Source organism: Miscanthus floridulus, chromosome 17 (genome assembly GCF_019320115.1).
Source record: "Miscanthus floridulus cultivar M001 chromosome 17, ASM1932011v1, whole genome shotgun sequence".
Classification (NCBI taxonomy): domain Eukaryota; kingdom Viridiplantae; phylum Streptophyta; class Magnoliopsida; order Poales; family Poaceae; genus Miscanthus; species Miscanthus floridulus.
Window position 1 is genome coordinate 15706416 of NC_089596.1, and position 21065 is coordinate 15727480.

At 49.9% G+C, this 21065-nt stretch overlaps 1 pseudogene; it reads left to right on the plus strand.

Annotated features, from left to right (window-relative positions):
* The first annotated feature begins 677 nt into the window (after positions 1-677).
* Positions 678-4142, plus strand: LOC136517001 (L-type lectin-domain containing receptor kinase VIII.2-like; annotated as a pseudogene).
* The last annotated feature ends 16923 nt before the right edge of the window (positions 4143-21065 follow it).

The following is a 21065-nucleotide window of genomic DNA, read 5'->3' on the forward strand; positions in this document are numbered from 1 at the left end:
GGAAATACAATGCGGGAAAGAAAAAAACTTAATCCATAGGAAATTCAAAGAAATTGTCAGGGGACATTCTTTTGTTACAAAGGGACACATGGATTTTTCCTATATATAGGAATCGAATCCTTCGAGGTTTCTATATTTTTCCTTCATTCGAAAGGGAGCCTAAAGGGAATAGGGAGGTGTACGCCATTAGACTGAGAAAAACTTTTTACTCCTTTTCATCCATAAACATATGGGATCAACGTGTCAGCGGTCTAATAATTTTTTCTCTATCTTTTCTCTCTTTCCTCTTCCTCTATATATCTCGCATCTCCTTAACCATGCGCTACAGTGCCGATTCAGGGCAACTAAACGAGGGCCAAATGTTATTGCAGGTGGATGTAGGTAAGGTACTCCTACACAAGTGCATTACTTAGTACTAGGGCCTTGTTTAGATTAAGTTTTTTCACTCTCTCTCCATCACATCAAATCTTTGGACACATGCATGGAGTATTAAATGTAAATAAAAAAATAACTAATTACACAGTTTGAATTGTAAATTACGAGACGAATCTTTTGAGCCTAGTTAGGCCATGATTGGATAATAATTATCAAATACAAACGAAAGTGCTACAAGTGCCAAATACTGATTGCTAACCTCAATCTAAACTAGGCCTAAAAATGAATTCAGGGACCAGTAGCAAGCTGCAATGCAATGCAATGCAATGCAAGCGACCAAGAGACGACGTATTGAGATGAGCGAACTAGTAGAGTGCGTTTGGGATTCAGAGCCAGGTGATCAAGGGACAGCTACATTACGGCCGTCGATCTGACGCCACCTCAGCTGGCTGGCCTGCCATGGCCGCCGCCGCCGCCGGCCACGGAGGAAGATTCAACGCTGCGTCGCGCACAGCTGACCCTGACACCAGCACAGCACAGCGCAGATTGCAGCCAACGGGACGGCCAAGATCCCGGCGACGTGACGTGCCAACGGAAGCCACCGCCCACCGGCGTCTTTGCTTACCGTTTGGTTTGATGAGTGGGCAGGCCGGCGGCTGGGAATTGGGATGGGCACCGCCGCAGAACGACACGGCAGTCGGCGCCGCACCACCTGGCCTGCCTCTCTGTCCGCGCTGCCACGCCCGCGTCTCCTCCACGTAGACGTTGGAGAGCATGCCTGGCATGACCCGCCGGCAGAGAGAGGCCTGCTGGCTGGGGCGTCCGGGTCCGTCCAAACCCCAAGACACCACGCGACGCGAGGAAGAGGAAACATGGCTGCGACTGCGAGCCCACCCACTCCCTCACACAACTGTCACGCTCGCTAGCTCCATCCAGCCACACTCTTCTTCCTCCCTTGCTTTTCTACCTGACCTCCCTACCGTTGCCACCCCGGGCGCACGTGTCCCGCCCTCTCTCTCTCTCTCTCTCCGTGAGTGTCTGCGGTCTGCTCAGTCCCCCACCTCACCGATCTCGCGCACACTCCCCAATGACCCAATCTCCCCTCGCCTGCCAGCGCCAGCTCCTCCCTGCCATCCCAATCCCAGCGACGGATCGCTTCACGGGCCGGGAAGCAGCACCCGCGCTCCGCGCCTGATGCGCGCAGTCATCAATGCCGGCGCTCGCGTCCGCCGCCATGGCCCGAGCCGCCGCGCCCCGGCTCCTCCTCACCCTCCCCCTCCTCCTCCTGCTCCTCCTCGCTGACCACGGTCCCACCCCCGCCGCCGCGGTGCGCTTCGACTACGCCTCGCTGACGCTCGGCAGCCTGAGGCTGCTAGGCGACGCGCACCTCAAGAACGGCACCATCCGCCTCTCCCGTGACCTGCCGGTCCCGACCTCGGGCGCCGGACGGGCGCTCTACGCGACCGCGGTGCCGCTCCGGGGCGGGTTCTCGACGCAGTTCGCCTTCACGGTGGCCACGCTGAACCCGTCCTCGGTCGGCGGCGGGCTTGCGTTCGTGGTCGCCACCGACGGGGCCGCGCTCGGCGACGCGGGCGCCTACATCGGCGTGTCCGTCGCCACCGACGCCGCGGCGGTCGAGTTCGACACGCTCATGGACGTCCAGTTCGGCGACCCCAACGGGAACCACGTCGGCCTGGATCTCGGCTCCATGGTCTCGGCAGCCGCAGCCGACCTCGGGGCCGACGACGACGCCGGCGGCGGCGTCGACCTCGCCAGCGGGCGGACCGTCAACGCCTGGATTGACTACCGGCCCGGCGACGGGAAAGGCGACGGCCTCTTGGAGGTGTTTGTGTCGTACGCGCCCAAGCGCCCGCCCAGGCCCGTCCTGTCCGCGCCGCTCGACCTCGGGGAGCACGTCAAGGACGCCGCGTTCGTCGGATTCTCCGCCTCCACGCAGGGGAGCACGGAGGCGCACGCCATCGAGTGGTGGAGCTTCTCCACCGCCTCGCCGGCGCCAGTCCCCGCGTTCCGCCGATCCGCCGCCCGACTCCACCCCGGTGCTCCCGCCTCCCGTCTCCAACCCGGTGCTCCCGTCGCCGCTGCTCCCGGGAGTGACGCCGACGCCGCCAGCTGCCACGATGGGTGCCGCCGCGCCGGCCGTGTCGATCGCCCCATCGGGCTCCGCCGCGGCGGGGAGGAATGCCGGCGGCTCGGGGACGCCGCGGCCAGCCCGGGCACGCGGTCGTGGCCGGCGCCGCCACGGCGGGCGCCTTCGTGGCCGCGTCCTTCGCGGGCGTGGCGCTCTGGGCGCTGGCGCGCCGCGCCAGGGCCAGGAAGCGCGGCCAGACCGCGGTGGCGGTGGGCACCAAGCGCGACAGCAGCGTCGCGTCGGCGGCGGCGCTGGCGCGGTCCCCGCGGGAGTTCAGCTACAAGGAGCTGAGCGCCGCCACGCGGGGCTTCGACGCGTCCCGCGTCATCGGCAACGGCGCGTTCGGCACCGTGTACAAGGGCATCGTCCCCGACACGGGCGCCATGGTCGCCGTGAAGCGGTGCACGAACGCGCGCGGCGGCGGGAACGCGAGCGGGGAGCAGCAGGCGCGGTCGGAGTTCCTGTCGGAGCTGTCCATCATCGCGGGGCTCCGCCACCGGAACCTGCTCCGCCTGCAGGGGTGGTGCTACGAGAAGGGGGAGATCCTGCTTGTCTACGACTACATGCGCAACGGCAGCCTGGACAAGGCGCTGTTCGACGGCTCCGCCCCGGTGCTGCCGTGGCACCACCGGCGCGAGATCCTGATGGGCGTGGCGTCGGCGCTGGCGTACCTCCACCACGAGTGCGAGCGGCGCGTGATCCACCGCGACGTCAAGTCCAGCAACGTGATGCTGGACGAAGCCTACCGCGCGCGGCTGGGCGACTTCGGTCTGGCGCGGCAGGCAGAGCACGGCGACTCCCCCGACGCGACGGCGGCCGCCGGCACGATGGGGTACCTGGCACCCGAGTACCTCCTGACGGGTCGCGCCACCGAGGCCACCGACGTGTTCAGCTTCGGCGCGCTGGCGCTGGAGGTGGCGTGCGGGCGGCGGCCGATCGGGACAACGACCGACGGCGGCGGCAGGTGCTGCAACAACCTGGTGGAGTGGGTGTGGAGCCTGCACGGGGATGCGCGGCTGCTGGACGCCATGGACCCGCGGCTGGGCGGGGAATTCGACGAGAACGAGGCGCGGCGCGCGCTGCTGGTGGGGCTGGCGTGCTCCAGCCCGGAGCCCGCTCTGCGGCCCGGGATGCGCGGCGTGGTGCAGGTGCTGGGCGGCGAGGCGGACCCGCCGTTCGTTCCGGCCGATAGGCCGTCCATGAGCCTCGGCGGCAGCGCCAACAACCAGCAGCTGCTGCTCAGCCTACAGGACAGCGTGTCGGACTACAACGCCTTGCTGGGGCTTGCCGGCCTGTCGGACGACTCGTCGTCCGCCGACTCGCTCAGCTCGTCCTCGCTCACCAGCACGCTGCGCAGGGGCGGCCATGACATCGGGTTCAGCAGCACCGCCGGCGACGCCAGGTGACCGGTTGCCGGCGGTAGGTAGCTAGAGTTTGTCTTATGAATCCTTACCGATCTCGAACGCGAAAAGAAGAAACACCGTATGTATGTATTGATGGGTACATAGAATTTTAGTAGCAGCAATGGACTGCAGAGTCCAGATCATCATCAAAGGCAGCCTCCATTTGTTACATTACATACATTTTCTCTCGATAATAATTCAGAAATCACATGATTCGTTCGTTCGTTCAGCTCAGCCATTGTCGTCCTCCTCGAACTGAACTGCAGCTGGATCAAAACGCCAGCTTTCCCCTCCCCCATCCACCTTTTTTTTTATCAAAAACGCTATACAACACATGTATTTTAGCATAAAAAAACACATGTTTTTTTTACCTATGACGTCTAGGGCCCACATGTAAATGCAGCGGTGGGGGCGCCGGGCATTAAAAAGACAAAACAACACGCTCGTTGCTTTCCCCTTCCTCCCCACTCAACCGCGTTTGTTTTTTCTCCTTCGAGTCGGAGGTGGAAGCGAGCGGCGACGCCGACGAGGCATCGATTTGGGGCGGCACCAGCGACCTCCTCCCCGTCGACGTGGAGGCAGAAGCCTCGTCGATGCTGGTGCAGCCCCCATCGACATGGAGGTGAAGGTCCGTCGACGCCGGCGCGGGCTCGATTTGGGGCAGATTCATCGGGTCGGCCTCGATTCGAGGCGGAGGCGGAGGAGGATTCGAGCGGGCTGAGGGCCGAGCAGCGAGGGGCACCGACGAGTCCGCCGCCCGTCGAGATCCGGCGTCGTCGAGGCTGGCCGAGCAGTCCTTGTGAGTCCCGCCATGGTCTCTGGAGCACGGCGGCGGCAGTGGGTCCGGCTCCAGGTAGGCCACTCATCTGTGATTTGTCTTTCCATAGAAAAAAATTATTTCTCGTGATCTGTGATATGTAGATCTGTGATTTGTGATTGTCTGGAGGTAGAAGAAGGCTGGAGGTAGAAGAAGAGTGGAATCTGTTGAATCTTAATCCTACGGTGTAAAAAAATTCATGTATTGAAACTCTATAAAACACATAGTTGTGCAGTAGACACACTCTTTATTGATAGATAGATCGACCTTTTTGCTGAGCATGAAAATAATTCCAGGCCACGGTCTCAGATCACGGACCACACTACTGGAGGCGGGCTCTTTGCCGAGTGCCTGTTGCACTCGGCAAAGGCAGCTTTGCACTCGGCAAAGCCTTTGCCCACTCGGCAAAGAGCCTCCGTCGAATCCCCTTCCGGTAAAGGTTGCTTTGCCGAGTGCTAAATTTCGGGCACTCGGCAAATGCGACAAAGATTTGACACCGTCGGCCGACGGCCAACGCCGTCTAATTTTTTTTAAAAAAAACTCTTTGCCGAGTGCCACAGCTCCGGCACTCGGCAAAGAAATCTGTTTTTTTAACCTCTTTGCCGAGTGCCACAGCACCGGCACTCGGCAAAGGATGGTTTTTATTTTATTTTTTAAATTTTCTTTGCCAAGTGCAATGACCATTGCACTCGGAAAACGTGTTTTTTTAAATTTTCTTTGCCGAGTGCAATGGTCATTGCACTCGGCAAAGCCACCTCTAAGTTTCTTTTTTTTTGTTTTTTGCTTTTTCATTTAAACAACAATGCATATATATATATATATAATAGAAACCACAATTCAACAACAATAAATTACAAACCACATTTATATATTACAAACAACCAAATTTGTTCGAAATCCATAATTTATTATAAACCACAAGTTCATAGTCCACAAGTTCACAAGTTCGATACATAGAAACTACTCCGCAAGCGGCTCACGGCGACTGCGCCCTAGTGTGCGATCCCGGCGACGGTCTAGGTGCGGATGGCCCGACTTGCGATGCCGGCGACCCTCCGACCTGGTTCGACGCCACCCTCGATGTCCGCTGCACAAAAAAGAAGATATTGCACGTGAGTGACAAGATAAAAATGTAAGGAGTTTAAAGAAAAAATGAAAATTTCGGCAACACCTCCCCTGCACGGGGACGTTTTCAAAACATGCAAGAAAAACGTCGACACGAAGGCCGACAACCATATTTTCGGCACGAAGGCCGACGCATCAACTAACCCGGCATGAAGGCCCACACATCAATAAATCCAGCACGAAGGCCATCTCTAGGTTTGACACTAAGCATGAGCACAGAAAGTAAAACATACTCATCGGAGTAGACTATGGTGGTGGTTGTGGTGCAAGCAGGTGTAGTGGGATCTGCCAACCTTGTTGCTCCTCAAGTTGTTGCACGAACCTGAGCAAACCTTCTTGCTAGGCCTCAACAGCTTGTAGCCTCTGACGCTCGGCCTCTCGCTCGGTCCGCTCAGCTTCCTGGGCCTCCTGCTGGGCCCAAAGTTGCTGCAGCTCGGCCTGCAATATTTGACCCCAATGTTTCAATATTGTAGAGCTAAAGAACGTAAAAGTCAAAGAACGATGAATGAAACTGGAATACTTACCTAGAGTGCCACCACCGTTGTCGGCCATTGGCTTATGGGCACGCTAGAGCTCGTGCTTGCTCGGAGGCGGTTCAGAGGAGGAGTAGAGCCCGTGTTGAGGACGCCGTCGCCAAGCCAGAACTGCCCATGCTTCTTTCCTTCCCCCACCCGTATCACGATCTTAGGATCAAGGTGCTCCTTGGTCCTTGGATCGTAGGCCAGCCTATGGACCGACCTTGCCGCCTCCGTGCAAGAAGTGAGGCGGGTGTGGACGCTGGAGTTGGTGTATGCCTCTGGGCCCGCATCCGGGTTGTACTCAATGTTGGACCTTACCGGGCCCATGTGGGCCAGAGCATACGCCGTGAGTTGGCCAATTGGCTAGCCACCGTGCGCTGCCGACTGCGAGAAAGACAACAACATGTGGTTAGAAATCATGCAGAATTGAGCGCGGCTAGATTAGACAAATGGTGCAGACTTACATATGTCTTTGCATACTTGCTGAGGCTGGCGCTGCCCTGATGGTGAGGGGCACCTGGCATCAGCGCTCGCTGGTCGCTTTTCTCCTGGTGCTCCTTCTGCCAGTCTGCGTCTAGCCATTTGTCCACTATAGCAGCCCAGCAATCGGGGTGGGTGGCGCACCAGCTTGGAATCGCTTACAAGCCATCAGAAGATCAAATTAGGCATAGTTAATCTCAAAATAAATCAACAGGAGATGTTTTCTATTTACCTGTAGGTACTGCTCCCTTGTCAGAATCTCTGTCTGTCTCCTCGCCTGTGTTTTGTTGATTCTTCTCTTACAGTAGGTGGCGTTGTAGTCAACGTGCACCTAGAGGCGGGCCTCGTAATACAAGTCCAAGACACGCCTTTTATAGGAAGTGTAAGCCACCTGATACGCCCTTGCCTCCTGGCCCGGCTAGCATTTGAAGAAGTCCTGTATAAAGACACGAGGTATCCATTATTTTATTTGAAGATTGTCCAATGAATGTAATGAATTGAGGCTTACCCACAACTCCGAAATCACCCGATCCGCCAAGTTTCTGTGCGGAGCATCGGTGGTGATGAGGGCATAGTGGTCGAACGAGGGTACCTCTGGGTCCTCATCCTCTGACGTCCATACCAGGCCAGGGAAGTGTTCCCTGCATAGAAGTCCCAGGATCCCATTGACATTACGAGCCGGGACCCCCTGCTCCAAAAGCATCTAGTTCCTGCACAAGTGATCCATTGACATTAGCTCTTATTATGATTTTTCAATATATCAAATGAAGAACATATGAAGTTACTTACTTATCCCCCTCGGGTGCAATCAGTGGGCGCCGTGCAATCGGTCGCTTTGGGAGCTGGCTGGGACCTCGCAAGTAGGGTTTCGAGGCTGAAGAGGAAGTTGAACCCCCTCCCCCCTCCTCGGACGTGTGCGGAACCCCTCCTCAGACACGTGCATAACGGCGTCATCGTACATCTGTGGACCCACATCCTCGCCCACCGTGGGCAGAGGCACGTCGTCGTCCCTAGAAGTGCATGAGGAGCCAAGGTCGTGGTCAGTCGATGGCTCCCACCTAGGCCTGCCCCTTGACCTCCTCTGCCTCTCTGATGTCTCCGCCTCTGTGTCCTCAGCCGGTGGCGTGTCCCTCGGTCTCGAGTAAGTCGACCGACACCTCCTAGTGGGCCCCATCGCCTACAATTAAAAAGAATAAACCAGTATTAGTACAGATAAATGAGAAGTACTTAGCAAGGGATGCAAAATAAATAAAATGTAATTACAAAATAACATAGTATTACATGTATTTCTAATATTCTTCATGATCGGGATTATCTGGACGATATGTATCATCATCACTATCAAGAGCCTCCAAATCGTCAACAGCCTCATCCTCATCGCTATCATTGTCAAGTCCAAGTCCGTCAAGCATTTTCAAATCTCTCGGATCATGCACCTCATCTGCAGCTTCCTCGTCAACAACCCATTCCTCGTCTACTTCCATTTCAATCTCTCCGGTTAAGTCTATCTCAAGCATCCCTGGTAGCCCCTCGTCTTGTTGATAGAACTCCCCGTCATGCGTGGGTGGGTTCAAGTTGTAATCATCATCGTTTGGGGGAGGACATTTACCATGTGGTGATACCTTGTGCACAATATACCAACCCTGAAGACGTGGGTCGGTTTTGCAAGCATATGGACAATAATAAACTTGCCTGGCTTGTTGAGCCACAATATAGACATCATCTCCTAGATAGAAGGAATCCTGTCTAGTTTCGACTATCCCAAATTTAGGGGACTTTTTCGATACTGCTGGATCAAACCACTGCATTTGAATATGACTGGCTTAGGTGCTTTTTCACCATGGAATTCAAGCTCGTATATTTCTTTAACTGTGCCATAATAGTCCTCCTGCTCCTCGCCGGGCGTAACTACTCTGGGCATAAATACTCCAGTATTGGTGGTCCTTGGATTAGGCCAACTCTTCTCGTAGCTTGTTGTGTGAAAGCGATATTCATTCATGTCATAAGCGTTAAATGATGAGACCTTATAGTCAAAGCTTTTGGCCACTTGTCGTAATTAGACACTTATAGACAAATCACTTTGGCACTGCAAGCTCAAGCAGGAGAAAAATGAAATTAGGCAACTAGCAACGCCAAAATTGAAACAACCTAAGTTGGTCAGAAGGTACCTTTCTTTGGAACCATGTAATGAAATCAGGCGAACCATGTTGAAGAAGGGTCTCTCGTTCATGGTCAGAAGGTGGCCTTGAAAGATGCCAGTATTGATCAAAAAATTCCCTACATCGACAAGCAACAAGGTTGTTGGATGCAGAAAATTTACGGAGTATGTAACAAGTTCGTTGAGAACTTACCCCTGATACTTGTCGACTTCATCAAGGTTAGTCAACACATAGAGCATGATCTTGCGCCACTCTTCATTAGTCAGCCCCTTTTTGGCCGCTCCACTTGATCTCCCGCGTTGCCCTTTGAATAGGCTGAGGGTCAATTCATTTTCGTCCTCGTTGTAACGAGGGGGTGGGTTATGCACGCTAGGAAGCTTCTCACTATAGTACAATGTTGTGAAGTTTGACACCTCCTCACAAATGAATGCCTCTGCTATGGAAGCCTCAATCCTGCCTTTGTTTCCACATTTCTGGCGAACAGTCTTTAGACATCTCTCGATTGGATAGCACCAATGGTTCTACATAGGCCCCCCCATTCGTACCTCGTTCAGGAGGCGCAAAATCAAATGCTGCATCAACAAGAAAAAGTCAGGTGGAAAGATCTTCTCCAACTTACAGAGCAACTCGGGTGCCATTTTTTCCAACTCCTCAACCACTTTTAGAGATATCTCCTTAGCACAAAGCTAGCGGAAGAAAAAGATCAGCTCTGCCAGCACCTTCCAGACATGCTTAGGGATGTAGCCTCAAACCATCGATGGAAGAAGCCGCTCAATCCATATGTGGAAGTTATGACTCTTCATCCCTAAGACTTGGCCAGTATCTAGGTTCACTCCCCTCCTCAGATTCGCTGCAAACCTATCAGGGAAACTTAACGTCTGCATCCATTCTATCACTTCCGTCCTGTGCTTCTTTTCCAAGACGTAATTAGCCTTAGGCCTTTTCCATGGTTTGCCATCTCTTAGAGGCAGCATCTGCAGCTTTGGTCTATCGCATAGTGTTGCCATGTCTACTCTGGCCTTAGGGTTGTCCTTTGTCTTGTCAAAAATGTCCATGAGTGTTGTCCAAAGTGCTTCGGTGATATTCTTCTTAGTATGCATTACATCTATGTTATGTGGAAAGAGAAGGTCATCAAAATAGGGAAGCCTCTCCAATCTCGACTTATGAGTCCACATATGTTCCACACCATAGCCCACAAAGCGATCTTTGTTTGGATTATCTTTCTTTGGATTAACTTTCTTTCTTTTACCCTTCTTTGGATTATCTTTCTACGCCGAGAGCATGAGAGCATCTATTTGAGCATGAACCTAGACACTAGTCATCTTCTAAGGTGCAGGGTCGGTCACCGTGACACCTTTCGTGAAGTTCTTGGTGTCTCCTCTGAATGCATGGTCAAGAGGGAGGAACTGTCGATGCTTGTCGAACGATGAGAACTTCCCACCCTTCTTCAACCAAATGAACTATAGAGCTGCCTTGCATACTGGGCATGGAAACTTCCCGTGGATACACCAGCCAGTGAATATCCCATACGCCAGGAAGTCATGCATGGAGTACTAGTACTAAACATACATTCTAAAGTTCTTCTTTGTAGCTCGGTCGTAAGTCCATACACCTTCATTCCAAGCCTTGATCAATTCATCATAAACAGGCTACATGTACACGCCCATTTTGTTTTCTAGGTGTCCAGGAATTATCAACGTCAAGAATATGTTTTGCCATTGAAGTACGGCCTCGGGGGACAGATTGAGGGGAATAGCGAACACGGGCCAACAAGTGTATGGGGCCGACATCATTTCATAAGGATTGAACCCGTCCGTTGCCAGCGCAACACGTACATTACGGGCCTCTTCATCTTTGCCACGATGGTTGCCATTAAAGTTTTCTATGCTTCACCATCTGCTGGATGTACCATCTTGTCAGGATTGTATCGAACGCCATTCTTGTGCCATGTCATCTGTTTCGTGGACTCCTTGGACATGAATAGCCGTTGGAGCCTCGGTATGATCAGAAGGTGTCTTAGGACTTTCATGGGAATGTCCTCATTCTACTCCTTCTTTCCATCACCTTTGTCTACCTCCACATACCTAGAGGATTTACACTTTGGATAGTACTTTGCATCCTTGTGTTCTTCCCTAAATAGGACGCACCCCTTCGGACAACAATGTATCTGCTCATACGACATCTTCAGTGCCCAAAGGAGTCTCGTTGACTCGTACAAGCTGCTCGGCAGATGATGACCCTCCGGAAGTAGCCCCCCAATAATTGCCATCATAGCATCGAAGCAGGCTCGAGTCATGTTGTGCTGGGACTTCAACCCTAGTAGGCGGCCAATGGCATCCAGTTGAGAAACCATTGTCTTCTCATATAGGACCTTCTATGTCGAATCCAACATGGCCAAGAACGCCTTAGCGCTTGGCTCTGGCTCCTCCTCATCCTCCTGCTCGTCCTTCGTAGGCCTTTCAACAAACGTCGCATCCTCATAGTCACCTAACCATCCTGGTACCCCACCATCACCGTCAAATGCCTCCAAGCGTCGTCTCATGGCCTCCTCTCTAGGACGATAGGCTTCACCATGGGACACCCACCGGGTATAGTTTGGCATAAATCCATACTTGCAAAGATGCTGCACCATGACTTTCCTTGTTTTTCTTTTTTTGTTTTCACATTGGCTGCAGGGACAAAACGTGTCTCTCGCTCCCTTAGCTGCCTTAAATGCATGGTCCAAAAATTTCTCGGTCTTATCCATCCATTCACGGGTGATTTGAGCCTGACTTGGGCGTCCCATGTACATCCACTCATGGTTATCCATCCTCTAGCATATACACATAACGGAGTAATATAACCATCAGTTGCATCTGCACGGCGTGCCTACTGTCTAATAGGTGAGGATAGGTCCTAATCCCACCTGCGGATGCATAGATGAGGTTAGTTTCCATGCTCTACTCCGATCCGAGATAGAATTTCGGCAGCACCTCCCCGCTGTTCTCCCAATACACGTCCTGGAAGGGAGAGTGTGTATCTGGAGAACAATAGTGAGGTGGTGTCGAAACCTCGTCTCGGATCCGAGCAGAACATGAAAACTAACCCATTTACGCATCCGCGAGCTGTCCAAAAAACGTGGACAATCCGAAACAGATACGGTCATAGTTATGCAGAGATTCGCATACCTCCAACCGTATTTGTTTCGGACGGGAGACGCATAACTGGGCTACACCAATCTACGTACTACAACGGTAAAGAAGAGAGCTCAATTATACCTAGGGTGGCGGTGGAGACAGGCTAGCGGCGCAGTGGCAAGTCGGTGCAGTGGCGAGTCGGCGTTGTGCAGGCAGGACCGCAATGCCGATGAAGTTGATCAGGGTCACCGAGGTGCTCCGGGTCCCCTCCGATAGGTCCTGCTCTGCAAAAGAAGAAAAACATCACTAAAAGTTGAAAATTTCGGCAGAACCTCCCCTGCACGGGGAGGTTTCAAAAACCTGCAAGAAAAACTGTCGGCACGATGACCGACGTCCACATTTGGGGCACGATGGCCAACACAACCACAAACTTGGCACGAAGGCCGTCAACGACATAAACGGCGTGATGGCCGACAACCCTGCGGCTTTACCTTATCCTCCGGCGAGGGCGGGGATGACGGCGTGGACGAATGGCGTGGACGACATGGACGAACAGCGTGGATGATGTGGATGAACGTGGATGAACGTGGACGAACATTCGTCCCCTCCACCTCGGCTTCCTCCCCCTCTCCCCTTCTCCTCCTCCTTCTTCCTTTTTCTTCTCCTTCTTCCTTCTCCTTTTTCTTCCTTCTTCTTCCTCCTCCTTTTTCTTCCTTCTTCTTCTTCCTTCTTCTTCCTTTTTCTTCCTCCATCTTCTTCCTCCTTCCTCTTCCTGCTACCTTCTTCCTCCTTCCTCCAGGGCCACGGCGGGCTCGTCGGGGCCGCTGCCTTGGGCCGATGTCGGGCAGGCGGGGCGCGTCGCTGCGGGGCGCCGAGCAGCTGGGGCGGCCCAGAACCGGTGGTCAGAGGCCGACCGTGGTGGGGCGGGGCGGCGCCAGAGTAGGGCGTGGCCGGGGCGGGGCGAGGGTGGGCAGGGGGCGCCGACGCCGGGCGTGGCCGGGGCGCCCCGGATCTGGTGGCCGGCGGCCAACCGGGGTGGGGAGGGGTTTTAGGCATCCAACGTCGCAACTTGCTCGAAACCTTCTCAATTTTTTACCATAGACTCTACATGTGATAACACGACACCCCGACAAGTTTCGTCATTTTCGAACTTCGTTCGGATTTTATATAATTTAAATACACTTTTCCTGCAGGTACCTCGTCATGTTACGTCAACAAGATGCTCGAAATTTCATGTGAGTTTCTGGATACGGCCTCAACATACACCAAATATCATGAATATCATTTTTTGAACGACCAAATTCGATTATTCCATACACCCGCAGTTCAAATTTGAAATATTCCATAAAATTCAACGAAAAAAAAACTAACGAAATATAGCAAAAAAGTCAAAATTGTCCCAAATTTGAACATGGAGTTTTAAATAATGTGGGATGGCCTCACAAAAAATGGGTAAAAAAAACAAAAAAAAATATTTTGCCGAATGCCGGCCCTGGCACTCAGCAAAGAAGGGATCTTTACCGAGTGCAGGGCCTTGGCACTCGGCAAAGGCCCTCTTTGCCGAGTGCCAGGGCCGGCACTCGACAAAGAATTTTTTTTTTTAAATTTGACGGCGTGGGTGGGCTTGGCCGTCAAGTGCCATTTTTTTTGCCGAGTGTTGTACTCGGCAAAGAAGGCTTTTGCCGAGTGCCGCCCTTTGCCGAGTGCCGGGCACTCTGTGGCACTCGGCAAAGCCACTCTTTACCGAGTGCTAGACTTTGCCGAGTGCCACCCGATCTGGCACTCGGCAAAGAGTGGCTTCGCCGAGTATCCGATTTTTGGCACTCGGCAAAACTGGTGGCACTCGACAAATCTACGCCGTAGTGCGAGAAGATTATTCTCTCTGACTCCGAGAGAGCAAAAAGGCTGTCTTTCAGCCTGTTCGTTTGGCTGTGGCTTGTCGTAAACGATCGTAAATTTTTAGCCGGAACAGTATTTTTCTCTCACACAAACCAGCCAGCAGTACTTCTTCACGAACCAGCAACGACACAAAACAGCCAGCAGTACTTCTCTCTGTTGTGTTTTTCCTGTGATGACGTCACAACGATCAACCTTTTTTTATATCTGTATCTATGTGTCGATCCTTGTGACGTCACAAAGGAAAGGATAACTTGCGCTGGTGTGCGATCCTGTGCTTGCATTGGGCAACAAAGACGATCGCAAGGCAAAGGAAAGCATCTTCTTCTCCTTCTCGGCTCTGCTAGTGCGCTAGTGCTCCACGGCTGCACCTTGCTTTGACATCCATGGCGTGGCCACCAACCGGAAGTCGTCACGGGGAGGCCGGCGCCGGCGCCGGCGCCGGCGCGGCATTACTAGTACACATCCGCGAGGAGCACTAATCCTAACACTGTGCTACTAGAATACTACTAGAAGAAGAAGAAAAGGTGGCCGCCACTAGTTGGTAGTGGCGCTTGGTCGCACGTCGCACCAGCTGATGCCACTGTGAACGAGCACGCATAGCAGTGGCATTGGCATGCAAGTTGTCGACATCCAAAGGCACAAATCATTAGGGTATCTCGTCTCGTGATGAGCTCGATCGTCGATCCTGCTGGTCGCTGTCCCGCGGGCCCGATGGCGGCTGGATCATCAGCCGTGTGCTGGCCGGCGCTTTCTATATGATGACGAGCGAACAAGCACGCTGGCCGGTGGCCGGCGTACGTGGAGCCCTGCAGGCCGTCCGATCGGCTCGGCCATCACGGGTTGCCGTTGCGTACGATAGCCATGCGATTGGGGACTCGCTGTTACTACCATCGTGACACAACAGTGGGTATGCACGGCTATGTGTCCTACGTATTTCTTCTTCTTCTCCTTTTTTTGCCCCCTGGCATGGAGAACAGATGAATGCACGGTCAGTCATGTCATATGAAGAAGCTACATAGCACGCGTAATGCATTGCACGAAACATGCAAGAGCAAATTGATGTGGTAACCACCTACGTTTACGAATGATGAGTGCTCTTATTGTTGTTGTTGTTGTTGTTGTTTGTTCTGGAAATCAATGTCCCGTTTCATTTGGATGTTTCCAGCCATGGGTTCTTGTGTACGTACTTAATTCTGGAGGAATCTGGATGAATCTGTTGAAATTTATGAGCGGAAAACACTGTTCCGGATGAAAAAAGAAGCGGATCAAGCCGGATTTAAGGGCACGCGAACGGGACCCAGTAGTAGCTAGCTGCTGCAAAACGGGAGTAGTGTCGTTAGCGTCGCTCTCATCATCACTGAGGAGTACACTGTTCCGTCGTCCACATCTCCAGGTGTATGCGCCACGCGCATATACAAGCAAAGAATACGACCGCTATGATAGAATAGCAGGATCAACTGGTCATAAATTTAGCGGGTCGAACCAATTCTATTCGGGATAAAGTAACCCTAGAACATAAACTAGAACGAGGAGCTAGAGAGAGAGAGGTGCAGAGGTAGCAAACCGTCGGTGGGCTTGGTGGAGGAGGAAGCCATGGTGGTGTCGGTGACGCAGAGTGCCGGCGAAGGTGAGGCAGTTGGGTCCAGCGGCAGTGTGGACGTTGGGCGTGGCGCAGAGACGGCGGTGAAGACGGTGGCGGTGCTTCCCGTCGCTTTCAGCGCCCCCTCTAGATCGGCTTAGGGTTTGTAGGTGGGGATTGTGGCGGCGGCAGTGAACCTCGTACCTTGCGTCCCGGTCCCCACCTTCCTCTTTATAGCGTTGCGCGACGGGACCCACCAACCATGATTGGGTTGGGCGCCCCCCGGTCAGGGCACGGATCAAAGGCCTAAATTGGCCATTGGGCCAACTTGGTGGAGATCAACCTAACATTCTCCCCCTTGATCTCACCTTATGACTTAAACTTAACTTACTTTATCTTTTTTTCCATTCCATCACAGATCAGCGCATAGAGCGTGCCTCGTCATCACAGTTAGTGCCATTAGATTAATAGCTACAATGCACCTCTCTGTTTTGAAACAGATTCTCATCTATGCCCTTATTGTTCAGGAATCATAGGCTTTCCCTTAAACCCATGACGGCTAAGTGTTCTCTGAACACATTGGGTGGTAAGCCTTTTGTAAGCGGATCCGCGAGCATATTTTCTGTACTTATGTGCTCAAGACAAATTATATGATTGCAGACTTTATCTTTCATAACATAATACTTTATGTCAATGTGTTTGACAGCATCACTTTATTGTTGTGAGCATAACATATTGATGGATTATTATTGCAGTTTGAGTGGCTTATGTATGTCGTCTACCACTTTCAACCCGAGCATGAACTTCTTCAGCCAATTCACCTGCCCTGTGGCCTAATTAAACACGCTACAAACTCAGCATACATCAAAGACGATGTAGTGACGGTTTGCTTTGAGCTTTTCCATGATATAGCTCCTCCTGCGAGAGTAAATATATATCCTAACGTGGACTTTCTATCATCTCTCGCATAATTTGAATTTATATACCCCCTCTATGTATAGGGAATCAGATCTTCTGTACGTTAGCATGAGGTCTTTTGTGCCTTGTAAGTAACGCAAAACTTTCTTTATCAGTCTTCAGTGTTCTATTCCTGAATTACTCTGATATCTGCCAAGTAACCTGGTAACAAATGCTAAGTTAAGGCGTGTACACACTTGAGCATACTGTAAACTTTCGACAGCTAAAGCATATGGAACCGCTTTCATTTGATCGATCTCATATTGGTTCCTAGGACATTGGAATTTCCCAAATCTATCGCTCTTGACTATGGGAGCAGGTGAAGGCTTACAATTTTGCATACTGTATTTCTTTAGAACTTTTCTAAGTATGCCTTTTGAGATAATCCTAAAACCCACTTTCTTCTATCTCGGTGAATCTCTATTCCTAGAACAAACGAAGCTTCACCGAGATCCTTCATACCAAAATTCGAGGACAAGAACTTCTTCGTTTCTAGTAGTAGATTAACATCACTACTAGCGAGTAAGATGTCATCCACATACAAGATTAGGAAAATGTTTTTTCCATTCTTGAACTTTGCATAAACACAATTGTCCTCTACATTTGCTTAAAACCCAAACTTTCTTATTGTAATATCAAACTTTAAATATTACTATCTTGATGCTTGTTTTAATCCATAAATGGATTTCTTCAGGCGACATCCCATACATTTTTTTCCTTCCACAACAAAACCTTTTGGTTGCGTCATGTAAACATTTTTCTCCAAATCCCCATTTAGGAACGTCGTCTTTACATCCATCTGATGTAATTCTAAATCGTAATAAGCTACAAGTGCCATTATTATTCTAAAAGAATCCTTACATGAGACTGGAGAAAATATTTCATTGTAATCTATGTCTTCTCTTTGCGTGAAGCCTTTCGCCATAAGTCGCGCTTTAAATCTTTCTATATTCTCTTTGGAGTCATATTTAGTTTTGTAGACCCATTTACAGCCTAGTGTCTTGGCTCCTTTAGGAATTGTTTCTAAGTCACAAACACCATTGGTATTCATTGATCTCATTTCATCTTGCATGGCTTCAAGGCACTTTGATGAGTGAGCGCTTCTCAATGGCTTCTTGAAAGGTCCTAATGGCTAGAGGGGGGTGAATAGCCTATTAAAAATTTCTACAACAACACTTAGCAAATCGGTTAGACAATTATAAGGTGAAGCAAGCGTTGCGCTAGCCTACTAAAAATACAAGCCACCTACGACAATTCTAGTTTCTATAGTTTCTAACCACTCAATGGCTATGTCAATATACTAAGTTAGTGTGCTCTCAAAGGCTAACTAAAGAGCCACACAAACCAAACTAATAAGCTCTCACAACTAGCTACACTAAAGAGCTTGATAACTAGTTTACAGTAATATAAAGAGAGTGAGCAAAATGGTTATACCGCCAAGTCGAGGAGTGAATCAATCAATCACAAGAATGAATACCAATAAAGACCAATCACCTCGGAATCAAATAATGACACAATGATTTTTATCGAGGTTCACTTACTTACCGGCAAGCTAGTCCTTATTGTGGCAATTCACTCACTTGGAGGTTCACGTGCTAATTGACATCAGACGCCAAACCCTCAATAGGGTGCCGCACAACCAACATAAGATGAGGATCACACAAGCCATGGGCAATTCACTAGAGTACCTGTTGGCTCTCTGCTAGGGAAAGATCAAGAACCCCTCACAATCACCACGATCAGAGTCGGAGACAATCACCACCCTCTGCTCGATGATCCTTGTTGCTCCAAGCCGTCTAGGTGGCGGCAACCACCAAGAGTAACAAGCGAATCCCGCAGCGAAAAACGAACACCAAGTGCCTCTAGATACAAACACTCAAGCAATGCACTTGGATTCACTCACAATCTCACAAAGATGTTGAATCTATGATGGAGATGAGTGGGAGGGCTTTGGCTAAGCTCCCAAGGTTGCTATGTCAATGCAAAATGGCCAAGGGAGTGAGCTAGAGCTAGCAATGGGGCTTAAATAGAAGCCCACACGAAATAGAGTCATTGTACCCCTTCACTGGTAAAAACTCTAGTTTGGTTTTGGTGAATTAATGAAACCCTAAGTGCTAACCTAGTTTATCAAGTGCTCATGACATAGGTAGCACACTTCAAGTAGAAGAAGCTAATGAAGATCATAGCATGACAATGGTGATGGCATGGCGATGATCAAGGGCTTAAACTTGAAATGAAGAAAGAGAAAAACAAAAGGCTCAAGGCAAAGGTATAAATCATAGGAGCTATTTTGTTTTGGTGATCAAGACACTTAGAGAGTGTGATCACATTTAGGTTTAATAGCCGTACTATTAAGAGAGGTGAAACTCGTATAGGAATGCGGTTATCAAAGTGCCACTAGATGCTCTAACTCATTGCATATGCATTTAGGATCTAGTGGAGTGCTAACACCCTTGATAATATTTGTGAAAATATGCTAACTCTTGTGCACATGTGTTAGAATATTTTCATAAATGTTTTCAAGGGTGTTAGCACTTCACTAGATCCTAAATGCATATGCAATGAGTTAGAGCATCTAGTGGCACTTTGATAACCGCATTTCGATACGAGTTTCACCCCTCTTAGTAGTACAGCTATCGATCCTAACTATGATCACACTCACTAAGTGTCTCGATCACCAAACAAAAATGACTCCTACCACTTATACTTTTGTCTTGAGCCTTTTATTTTTCTCTTTCTTCTTTTTAAGTCCAAGCACTTGATCATCACCATGGCATCACCATCATCATGTCATGATCTTCATTTGCTTCACCACTTGGAATGTGCTATCTATCTCATGATCACTTTGATAAATTAGGTTAGCACTTAGGGTTTTATCAATTCACTAAAACCAAACTAGAGCTTTCACTTCTTCAAATGAGGTAGGACCAACCTCCATTTGAAATTCTTCACATTCATAGACTTTATAGTCATCCAGAATGGCTGGTTTCCTGACTCTTTGAGACCTTCTAGGGGCCTTGTTAGTTGACGCTTGTTCTATATGAGGCTATTGTTGCTCTTCCTCATGTGTGACAACAGGTTCTATAGGATCCTGAACGATAGGTTCCTCATGTTCATTCATTGTTACCATAGGAGAACTAACAATAAGTGTTGTTACTACAGTGTCTTGCACCATTAGTATAGCAACAACAGGTAGCATGAAGAATGGCTCCTGAACTATCGGAGTGGGCACGTATAGCCGCTTCTCTTCAAAATTAATTTCTTGCGCTACCATGCTCCCCCTAACCATATCATCCTCCAAGAACACAGCATGCCTTGTTTCTATAAACTTCGTATGTTTGTCAGGACAATAGAAGCGATAACCTTTTGATTTTCTGGATAGCCAATGAAATAGCAATTGACTGTCTTAGAGTCTAGCTTCTCTATGTTTGGGTTAAAGACTTTAGCCTCAGCTGGATAACCCCACACACATAAATAGTTAAGTGAGGGTTCCTTTTCTGTCCACAACTCATTTGGTGTTTTGGGCATCGACTTGCTTGGCACTCGATTAAGAAAATGAATGGTGGTTTTTAACGCCTCCATCCATAAACTTATCGATAGAGTAGAGTAACTTATCATACTTCTCACCATATCCATTAAGGTACGATTGCGTCTTTCAGCTACTCCATTCTGCTGAGGCTATCCCAGTGTAGAGTACTGGGCAACTATGCCATTTTTTTGTAAGAACCTTGCAAAAGGTCCAGGAACTTGGCCATATGGGGTGTGTCGACCATAGTACTCCCCCATGGTAAGATCTTACTATCTTAATCTTTAAATTGTGCTAATTTTCTACTTCAGCCTTAAATATCTTAAATTTATCCAATGCTTCTGATCTTTCCTTAATTGGATAAATATAGCCATAACGAGAATAATCATCTGTGAATGTTATAAATAAATCATAACCATCCACGCTCTTCACAGGAAAAGGATCACAAATGTCTGTGTGAATTATTTCTAAAATTCATGCGCTTAGTTTGGCATCTTTCTTTATTTTCTTGACATACTTTCCTTTTATGCAATCAATGCATTGTTCTAAATCTAAAAATTCTAATGGCGGAAGAATTGATTTCTTGATCAATTGCTCTATTCTCTCCCTCGAAATATGGCCTAAACGACAGTGCCATAATTTTGATGATACATCATGAACTCTCTTCCGTTTATTTCTTGCATTCATAGACGAGGAGACATTCTCATTCTCAGTGCTCACAACATTCATATTCTCATAAAGTGATAACAAATAAAGCTTGTCATATCGAAAGACAAGACCAACACACTTATTATTAACACACAATCTGACATTTGCCATTATCAAAATGGCAATCATATCCATCATCGTCTAGATGTGAAACGCTTATTAAATTTCTACGCAAAGAGGGTACATAAAGGACATCTGAAAGCTAAAGTACAAAACCATCATCTAATTCTAGAGAGAGCTCTCCAATGGCTTCA